The 10,977-nt window shown below is 42.0% G+C and overlaps 1 non-coding gene across 1 annotated transcript; it reads left to right on the forward strand.

Moving 5' to 3' along the window:
- Positions 1-6,066: 6,066 nt before the first annotated feature.
- On the forward strand, positions 6,067-6,256 carry LOC137321303 (U2 spliceosomal RNA). Its single transcript, XR_010962773.1, has one exon. It is a non-coding gene; the product is annotated as a U2 spliceosomal RNA (small nuclear RNA).
- Positions 6,257-10,977: the final 4,721 nt, after the last annotated feature.

Raw genomic sequence — 10,977 nt, forward strand, 5'->3', positions numbered from 1 at the left:
TTGGGAATTTGGACGTGGAGTTCCACAACATTCGCCGTCTATTAAATGGAAAAGTATGGAGATGTACGATGGTGGACCTCACAGCCAGAGGAGATCTACTTCAGTCCTTCTCCAGCTGGCTGCCATTCATCAAAGCAGGGTCGGAATATTTCCTATTCATGGATGTTGATCCTAGTAATTCAGTACTGGCTGGGACAATTTGCTCCGATGAATGCCAACTGACTAAATCTGGATACAAACATGCATTATCCAAGTAGGAATTTTCTGGCCAAGAGTTAGCAGGGCACGTCTCCTTGAGGCTGCTTTCCACTTACACAAATAGGAGTATCTCATTCTCGATCAGATATCATTTTAAAGGGTACTGCCTTTAATAAAAGTGTTTGGCAAACCTTTCAGGGTAAATTTTTATTTTCAGCGCTCCTTGTACTAAGCCTCACATGCCAAAAGCATATAATGGAAAATCAGGCATGTGCTACCCACGATTTTCCAGCCACTAAAATGAATGTCCAGAAATTCATGGGGAGTGTGTCCAGTTTGTCGATATGCAATCCTGGTGCATGAAGCTCTGTGTCAGGAGTGCTTAAGACAAGAATTTGCCCTTTTGAAGTTGCTAACACTCAATGTGAAGATGCAACTTGCACCATCAAACTGTTTGATTGTGATATGACTGGCAAAAATGTTCCATGGCTATACCAGCTGTTCTCCCTCCCTGGTGACATGTCATTACCCCTTTGTGTGGTTTTGAGTAGATTTCTAGGGAAAATGCTTCAGATTAAAAGTATTTCCTCCCCCTGCCATGTTAATGTTCCCCTTTAAAATGGATTCAAAGCTGATCTGAGCAAAGATCGGTTTAGGCCCAGCTTGAGTGAACTTGCTAAGCTTGAGCATGTTCATATTCATAGCTTTGTTCTGCACTAATTCCTGTACAATACCACCCATTGTGAATAGACCTTTATGTAAAAGTTAGGGAAACTGACTTAATGGAATTGCTGTTTAATATCATTATCCTCTGCTGTATTGTTCAGTGCATAACATTATAAAGCCTATCTACATCAGTAATACTATCTCAGACAATACTTGACATTGTTTCTTGCCTTGTGGCAATAACATCTGTAACTTGTGCTGTTATAGTGCTGGAAAAGATAATGCAATCAACACTTAAATCTCTGCTCCAAAAGCATGGGACCTAACATTATTTGAAACAAAAACCTTTTTAATAAATAAAAACAGTAATCAGCTGAATTACCAAACAGAGAATGTGTAATGCCTTATTACATCCATGTTAGATAAATAGGAAATGTCTAAGCATCCTAGTTCCTAAATGAATTGAGCTCTATTTGTTCCAAAGTGACCATTATGTCATTTGGAACAGTTTTTTTAAAAATTAGTTGCAAGGTATTTTTAGGCCCTGAACTTGTGTGAATGAATTATGGCAACACAAGAACAATTTGGTAGGTTTTTTAGGAGTAAGCTAGAATTTTTATTTATTAATTTTCAGGATATGGGCGTCGCTAGCATTTATTGCCCACCCCCGGTTGTCCATGAGAAGGTGGAGGTGAGCTGCCTTCTTGAACCGTTGCTGTCCATGTGGTGAAGGTATTCCCACAGTGCTGTTAGGTAGGGAGCTCCAGAATTTTGACTTAGTGAAGATGAAGGAATGGCGCTAATTTCCAAGTTGGGATGGTGTGTCACTTGAAGGGGAACTTGGAGGTGGTGGAGTTCCCATGCACCTGCTGCCCTTGTCCTTCTAGGTGGTAGAGGTCACGGGGTTGGGAGGAGTTGTTGAATAAGCTTTGGCGAGTTGCTTCATTGCATCCTGTGGATGGTACACACTGCAGCCACGGTATGCCGGTGATGGAGGGATTGGATGTTTAAGATGGTGGATGGGCTGCCAATCAAGCGGGCTGCTTTGTCCTGGTTGGTGTCAGGCTTCTTGTTGCAGCTGCACCCATCCATGCAAGTGGAGAGTATTCCATCACACTGCTGAACATTGCAGATAAATAAAATGCATGAGAATATAAATATTGGTTAGGTTAGGAAAGTCCAGGACATGTGTATATGATTTGGAAAACACAGCAATGTACAACAGATTAACTTTTAACACAAAAGGCTATATTTCCAATAATGTGGTGGTAGTGGAGCGGAGAGCTGATGTACTGGTGACCTATATTTGATGAGATTTTTCTGTGCAATCCAGTTAGTCCCATTCCCCCGCTCTTTCCCTGTAACCCTGCCAATTTTTTCCTTTCAAGTGTTTATCCAATTCCTTTTTGAAAGCCACGATTGAATCTGCTTCCACCACCCTTTCTGACAGCACTTTATCAAATGCTTTTTGAAAGTCCGTATACACCATATCAACCGCATTGCCTTCATCAACCCTCTCTGTTACCTCATCAAAAAACTCAATCAAGTTGGTTAAACATGATTTGCCTTTAACAAATCCATGCTGGCTTTCCTTTATTAATCCACACATGTCCAAGTAACTGTAAATTTTGTCCCGGATTATCATTTCTAAAAGCTTCCCCACCATGGAGGTTAAAATGACTGGCCTGTAGTTGCTGGGTTTATCCTTACACCCTTTTTTGAACAAGGGTGTAACATTTGCAATTCTCCAGTCCTCTGGCACCCTGATATTTAAGGATGATTGGAAGATTATGACCATCACCTCTGCAATTTCCCTCAGCAACCAAGAATGCATCCTATCCGGACTGGGTGACTTATCTGTTTTAAGTACAGCTGGCTTTTCTAGTACCTCCTCTTTATCATTTTTTAGCCCATCCAGTATCTCAACTATCTCCTCTTTTACTGTGACTTTGGCAGCATCTTCTTCCTTGGTAAAGACAGATGCAAAGTACTCATTTAGTACTTCAGCCATGGCCTCTGCCTCCATGCGTAGATCTCCTTTTTGGTCCCTAATCGGTCCCAACCCTCCTCTTACTAACCGGTTACTATGTATATATGCCTATAGAAGACTTTTGGATTCCCTTTTATGTTAGCCGCCAGTCTATTTTCATACTCTCTCTTTGCCCCTCTTATTTCCTTTTTCACTTCTCTGTAATTTCTATATTCAGCCTGGTTCTCACTTGTATTATCAACCTCACTATTGTGAGAATTGCTCTTCCTTGGAATTGAGACCCCCTCTGCAGTTTTTTGCATTGCAGTTGGTTGAGGAAATGGTATTAATTTTGGGGAGGGAGTAACTTTGGCCCAACAGCATGGCTGAATTGAATCAAAACCTTCCTTATTAACCCAAGTGGTAGCACTCTTGAATCCTGAGTCAGAAGGTTGTGGGTACAAGCCCCACTCCAGGTCTTGAAAACCTAATCCAGGCTGACACTTCAGTATAGAACTGAGAGAGTGCTGCATTGTCAGAGGAGCTGTTTTTCAGATGAGTTGATAAATTGAGGCCCCTACTAACTTTTTAAAAAATTTTTTTATTCGTTCACGGGATGTGGGCGTCGCTGGCGAGGCCAGCATTTATTGCCCATCCCTAATTGCCCTCGAGAAGTGGATGTAGAAGATCCCATGGCAAGTTTTTGAATAGGGAGTTCTCCCAGTGTTCTGGGCAACATATGTCCCCCAACCAATGCCGCCACAACAGATTAACTGGTCATTAATCTAAATGCTATTTGTGGGACCTTACCGTGTGAAAATTTGCCTATAAAATATCAGTGTCAACCCTGATGAACATGTTTAAATTGATCCACAGACATTCATTCAAATACTTAAACCTATGCATTGTGCCTTTGAATAAAAATAATGGCATAAGCATCATCGTACATCAAATTTCACTTTAATCAGGGCTGACATTGATGAAAATAAAATTCAGCCTATAGGGCTGCAATTACTGTTTGAGAAAAATATGTTTTTTTAACTTGCGTGATATGTTCATCATCAGTTATGATAAGTGTTTTGCTGAATAGAGAGTCTTTCAGAGTTCACTAAAATGAGCACCGGTGCAGATAATGGGACAGAAATCGCTCCCAAAATAATGGTGAAGCTCAACAGCGCTCTCAGTTTTTAGTGGTGAATTGAAGGAGCAAGTTCCCGTGTTCGCATAAAACGCAGAAATCGTGAACCTAGTGGTTCGCCGGAGATATGACCGCTTCGAATTGAAGGGACATCGCACGCTGCAATCAGAGAAATCATTGAAAAAGCACAAATGTGCTTATCTGCCCAGCTGTAAAGTAACTAATTACGCCGCCAAACAGGTACACTTAAAAATACCAGGTCTAAACTAAGTTTTAAAAGCGCGGATGGTCTTAATGAATGCCAAACAACTAAAAATTAACTTTAAAAAATGTGGAGTCTCATATTACTCCTTATTTTAATAGTTTTTGGTCATTAAAAAAAATTAAAAAGTAAAATGTTATTTTATTTTTCCCTTCTGTCTCTTTAATTTAATTCAATTATTTCTTTGGCTTTTTATTAAAAAAAATTTAAATTTTTATTTACAATGCCATCCAGAATACTAAGTTTGAATGAGTGAAGTCTGCTTGAGCAATGCAGCCTGAGTCTGTGGCCATGACTTCTCTTCCTGACAGATTTTGTGGGTGCTTCTTCTCACAGACTTTTCTAGCCGTGTGGCAACTCACGCTGCTCAGAGGCTGGGTTGATAGAACACACTTTGTTTGAAGTTCAAATTCACGCAAAGGGACGCCACAGAGCCCGCAGTAAGTATTTTTGTTAATTAAATTCACAGGAGCTGCAGTGAGCATTGCTTTGCCGCTCTGCGCGATTTCTGGCCCAATGTTCCGAGTAAACACAGGAGGGAACTCTAGTCACAATAACAAAGCAAGTAAGTCCACTTTGAGTTCCTGTACTGCTGCAGTTTTTCAACTGAGAAGTTTTACCTGATAACGGACAAGTGTTGAAGAACCATGTGAAAAAACACAATTAATTTTTGCAAAGTATACAGAGGAACACAGTAGGGGGGCTCTCACTTTCAAACAAGATATGGTTGGTAATGACTGCTAGAGCAGTTCATAATTCCCCTGAAATTTCACACACAAACCGTAATAAAAAGCTATATCAGACTGTAATTTGTTGGAACATGACACCCACTTCCTTCCTCCAGTGGGAGTACTGAATAGGATGCTAGTGTAAACACTGGCATTTTGATTTTTTCCTCCCAACTAGTTACCAGTTCAACAGGTTGTAATCTGATGTTTAAGGCTGGTTATGTCCATCTAATGAACACAGCACTGGAGACAAATATATTTTTTGTTACTTACACCTTGTAACCTCGTATACTAGCAAATCTAAAGCTAAAAACAATTATTCTGTAATTTACATTCTCTGCCATACACTCCAAGAGCAGTTGATTCTTTGAACATATCCTCTAAATGCTTTTCAGTTGCTTATCTAACAAATTTTACTTTTCAAAACATTTGTCATGTTCTTTTTTTTCTTACACTTTCAACACTTTCTCCATGGAAATAAGGCAGCAGCAAAATCATCCCTTAAATCACCTCAAATTGTTTCTCCTCCCTTGCCTCTTGTGTACCCAAGTGTTCCATCCTAGGTCTTCTCCTCTTCACCATCTACATGCTACAGCTTGGTGATGTTACCCAGAAGTCAACTTTCACATGTATGCTGATGGCATCCAGCTCCACCTCGACATCTTCAACAACAACTCCAATACTGCTTGATCAAGCTGCAGATCACTAAGGAGAGTGTGGCCACTGCTCTCTTCAGCGGAACCTCCTTTGGCTGAGGTCCTAAGCTCAGCTGTAAGTTCCTTAACAAATGCTATGATTGGGACTCTTGAGACCTTTGATTCCAATCTACAACTGTCTTGTCTGGATTCACCATGTTGGAGGAATCCGATTGGGACAGCCATAATGCTGGGCTTCAATAACCTCAATGCTGTCCAACGGTCTGTTCTCCCGCTGTGCTGAAGGAGTGCCCAACAGCAGGGAATTGGCAAGAGTGGGGAATGCTTCTCAGGACAAACCCATTTCCATAGCACTCAGCCACCTTACTCAAATGATTACTAATATGTGATATGGCATACAGGTGCAGGCAGCTATTGCATCAATCCCTGCAGTGCCTGTAATTGCAGTACTATCTACTGACTAAGCATTAGGAGGTACTAGAAAAATCTGTTCTTGTCAGTTTAATACCTGAAACGTCCCCTATCTGGGGACCATATATTAAATTGATTTTTGGAACAGGGAGATAGAATAGGGGCTTGCTCCGCCCACTCCACGCGTTGACCCAGTATTGCAGTGTCTCTGGGAACGGTGTACCTCCCTGTGGGGAGATATTCAAAATGAAAAACAGGTCTTTCCCAGCGTCACTCTACGTGTGTATGTATTATTACTGAGAATAAAGCTGATATATTGCACTTACAAAAAAAAATTAGGAGGTACTAGATCACATCCAGCCCTGGAGGCAGACACTGACACCCAGCAAGCATTCACCTTACTTCCTCCTCTTGCTGTAGATATACTTAGAAGGACTACACAGTTAGGAGGTAGAAGATACACTTTCACTAACAGGAAGCATTAGAGCTAGAAACACTGAACAAACCTGCAGCCTACACTGTCAGGGTTATTAAAGGTTGTCAAGAGCAATGGCTGTATTGCATATCCTTGGTCCTCCTGCAGCCATCCATCCAATATTCATGCCCTTCAAATAAGGATGGCATTTTGTACTTCCATGGGATGAAGGAATTGTTGGCTGTTGCCAGTGTAATGGGCATTTGCATGGATAATGTGATTCCTATGGTCACAGGCTACCTGTACATTCATGGAATGGTCGTTCTTTCTACTTATGAATGGTAGGGAGGTAGGGACCCGTATGGTCACGAGTGAGGTGAGCAATACTCTGTACTCTGTGGAATCCTGCCACATGGTACAAGTGGAGGGCTCTTTCACACTGTTATCTACCTTACAAAGGGAAACTGAAGAAGTCTTTGTTCCTACAAATAACGTGTCAGTGCACTGCATGATTCAAGATTGCGGTGAAGGTTGAGAGATGTGGCAGAGATCTCCTGCAGTTGCTTGGAATGAGCATGCTACATAAGATTTCAATGCAGCTGTTAGCTTCACAGCCACTGACCGAGCCATCTCTGTCCTGCAAGTGATTCTCAGTGTGGTTGCAGGAATATTACTTTTTTGGCCTTTTACACTAGTGCCTAGAAGTTCGACCACACAGCGCCCAGTTTTTCGGTGCTGAAAGGTCCTAAGCCTCCAATATAGCAGGCAGAAAGTGCATGCTTATTACGAGTGGGAATTACACCACCCGTCATATTGGTATAGGCAAAAAAATTGAAACAGGCGTTAGGCCGTTTACATATTCAAATAAGATGCCTAACGCCAGTTTGAAGCCCCCTCTGCAACATTGGTTTGTCCTTAAAGGGACCGCTGCGGGCCGCAACCAACAAAATAAGTGTTTTAAAAATACCTACCTGAATGTGGAGCCGGGAGGAGCAGGAGTGCTACCCACAACCCGAAACCTCCCCCTTCCTGGTCCCCATTAATGACTTACCTGAGGTATGCTGCTGGTGTCATGGCTGCCCGATCTTCGACTCCTCTTCGCCGGCAAGCTGCCTGGGGACGCCTATTAGGTGTCTACAGCTCACCGGCTGGATGGTGATGATGAGGTCCGAAGCCCAATATCATGTGTGTCTCGGGCCCAGCCATTCAGGCGTGGCAATCGTTCCTTGTGCCTGCTGCATTTGGGCGCGCTCGGATTTCTTGGCCTAGATATTCTCCTTGGGTTCAATGTCACTGACCATTCTTGTAAGTGGATCTCGCATCTCTCATGACCCAGAGTGTGCCTTTTTCTATCTAATGTCTAAGTAAATGTAGCAAGACCCAGGGTTGAACAGACAATCCTTGTTATTGTACTCCAGTTTATTGGAATATGTCACATGTCACCAGCTGATCTCCTTGACTTCAGTATGCCGAAGAATAACACTGTCAGACCATAGCTCAGGCTATAAACCTCCAGACCCCGCTCAAAATTCAGCATGAAGAGGGTGGAGAATGCGCCAAGCATGCACCGCTTAGCTTTTCTAGGTCTACAGCAACCTAACCAGTGGTCCTTAAAGGAATCGCTGGAGGCTGCTGACAAAAAGATAATTTTTAAAAAATGTATATTTAAGTTCGTGTGGAACCAGGCAGAGCAGGAGTGCTCCGCCTGGCTCCACAACAATACTGTGGACCGCTGCCGACCCTGGCTCATCCCCCCCCCCGCTCTAGTTCGCTTTCCCCCTCCCAGGACGTTCCTGTAGGCTGACTTGGCGTCTGAGCCGGCCGATTTTCCTAAGGCCCTGAGTGACAAGCTGCATCGGGACGTCCAGTTGACGTCTGCAGCTCGCCGATTTTAAACAAATGAGGGCCGAGCCCTATTTCCAGCGGGCCTTAGACCAGCGCCTTCGGATGCGTGGTGCAATTGGGCCATCCATTTCATGCCGGAAACAAGCACTTCTCCAATTTCTTGGAGAAGGTTGCTTACTTCTTACGTGGCTACTTACTACTACAGAGTCCTTAAACTAGATTCATGCGAATGATTACTTCAGACTGATTGGTGAGCTGAGCTCAGGCAAATCTACAAACTGTCAAAGGCTCTACACGGAATCATGACTATGTCCCTCTCTCAAACCTGATTCAAGTCTTCAACACAGATATAGCTGTCAATTAAACCTATTAATTTAATAAGATTCCCATGTCAATCACGTTGTGTTGAATTGAATGAAATAGCTGTACACATTGATCTATTTCAAAACCTTCAGTCAACCTGTGATTACAGGAAATTACTACTTGGCCAGTCAGCTATCAGGAACACAGCTTTGGACAGAGTAAACAATTTTACAACACCAAGTTATAGTCCAGCAATTTTATTTTAAATTCACAAGCTTTCGGAGGCTTCCTCCTTCCTCAGGTAAATGTTCAGGAGCTGAATGGACAGAGTAGGGCTAAGGCTAATATATTTAACTACCTTATGACCCATAGGGAGAAATTACAGATGCATATTTATGCCTTCCACATATCAGACCATAATGTATGTTCTTTGCAGATTGAGAAATCAGCTAGCATTTACTAAATTTAATCCTGCATCTACCATGATCCAAATGCTTTATTTTTGTTACAAGGAGTGCACACAATTCAATGATTGCATTCTTCAGGAATCATAATCTTCATTGGTCTTTGGACATATCCTGTTATGATAGTTTGGGCCTGTACACCAAAGGTGGAGATGTAAACGTAGGTCCTAATTGAGTGTTTACGGTGCAAACACACCTGTCTGTCATGTCTCCTCTGTTCTTCCTCCTCCACAGGGGATGCCAAAAGAAATACGCCTATCAGCAGCATACGATGACATGAGGCTAGCTGATGGAGTGACAGTAAGTTTGTTTCTGGAAAAACAGGAAAACAGCTAAATAGCAAAGTAGCTCGTACAGTCTTTCAGTATTTCCAACATGCATTATAGAGCACACGGCCCATCGGATAATGAGCAGGCTTCAGCGTCCCACAATGTGGGGTGTTGGTGCCTGATGAGCAGCACCACTATGGGCATCAAGGAGTGCATTAAAGGGAGCCAGGCCATATTGGGAAAGTAGGCCCATGCAACATATTTAAATTGGAAAATTACCCCTCAAGGCCTCTTTCATGATAGTTAATCCTGTCATTCAATATTACCTAATTTTTTGAAATTATTACCATGTTACCAAATAATCCAACCTTTGTATTGTAGCATAAACTTATGATAATTAGGTAGTAAGGTAAGTCATAATGAATGTGATTTGACATTATTTCAAGTTAGTAGATGCATGGGAGTAGTAGGACTGGAACAACGATGCATGGTACCACTGCATAGTGAGTGCAGACTTGATCTTCAATAAGCTACATTCAGATAGCAAGACTCTTGCTTTTGTCGCCGGTTCCTGAGGTGCAGGTTGTGCACAGCCAGATTCAAGCTCAATGTAAAATTGCTGGAGTTCACTAAAACTAGTTGCTGGGAGGACCAACTTTTAACAGGTTTTCCAAGCCTGTAGTCCTTCGTGAGTCCTGGCAGTTTTGCATTTGGCTTACAGCTGGATGTGCAAGACCACATTTGGGGAAGTGGTAGCATAAGTATAGGCCTCACAAATGTAAAAGCAGCTTGAATTGCTGAGTTCCTGGTCCCAGTCGTTCAGCTGCAAGAGATGCCAAACAGGAGTAAAAGTCATCCCCTAGTGTCCTCTTCCAACTCTTAGCTACCAGCTCAGTGGAGTACTGGTTCAGGCTTGCAAACCGGCTAGTCTTGGTCCTTTTGACCATAAGTCATGTGTAACCATAAGAACTAGGAGTACTGGGGAGAAAGTAGGTGGATTTCACACTCTTTCAATAAAATAATAAAAATAGCCTGAGACATGTAAACACATTGCCAGTCTGGTCATAAACACTCCCAGAACCCACACACTTCTCAGTACTTCAATCAGACTTTATCTTGTTTACAAAATCATATGTCAAAAGGAAAATTCTTCTATGCCTTTTGTTTATTATTTGCTGAACAGAATGTCTTTTCTTTGTTCTTGAAAATAAATATTTGTCTTTTATAATTTTTTTTTAATTGACACAACTTGAGCTTTGCCTCTAAGATCTAAGCCTGGCATCTTGGCTAATAGGCCAGTTTTGCTACACATTGTACACCTTTGTTAAACAATTTTGGCTTCACATTGACAGAAAATGTGTGGTATAACTCAGATGTTTTTGAACCAATGGTGCTTTGTATTTCAGCCAGCAGTGTAAGTCTCTCACTACTTCAGCTCCACACCAGCTCCAATAGAACTTCAACTGGTACAAAGTGGAACTTATAAAACTTTTAAAAATGTTTTTAACCTTTTGAATATTAGGAGAGAGGTGACTGTCTCATTGGCTGCCATTAAAATTTAATTAGCTTGGTATGTGGTGTCTGGATCTTTGGCCATGTTTGCTTGTACACATGTAGCACTCCAACTTCTCTGAGAGAGCAACAGTGAGTTGA

Source organism: Heptranchias perlo, chromosome 4 (assembly GCF_035084215.1).
Source record: "Heptranchias perlo isolate sHepPer1 chromosome 4, sHepPer1.hap1, whole genome shotgun sequence".
Lineage (NCBI taxonomy): Eukaryota > Metazoa > Chordata > Chondrichthyes > Hexanchiformes > Hexanchidae > Heptranchias > Heptranchias perlo.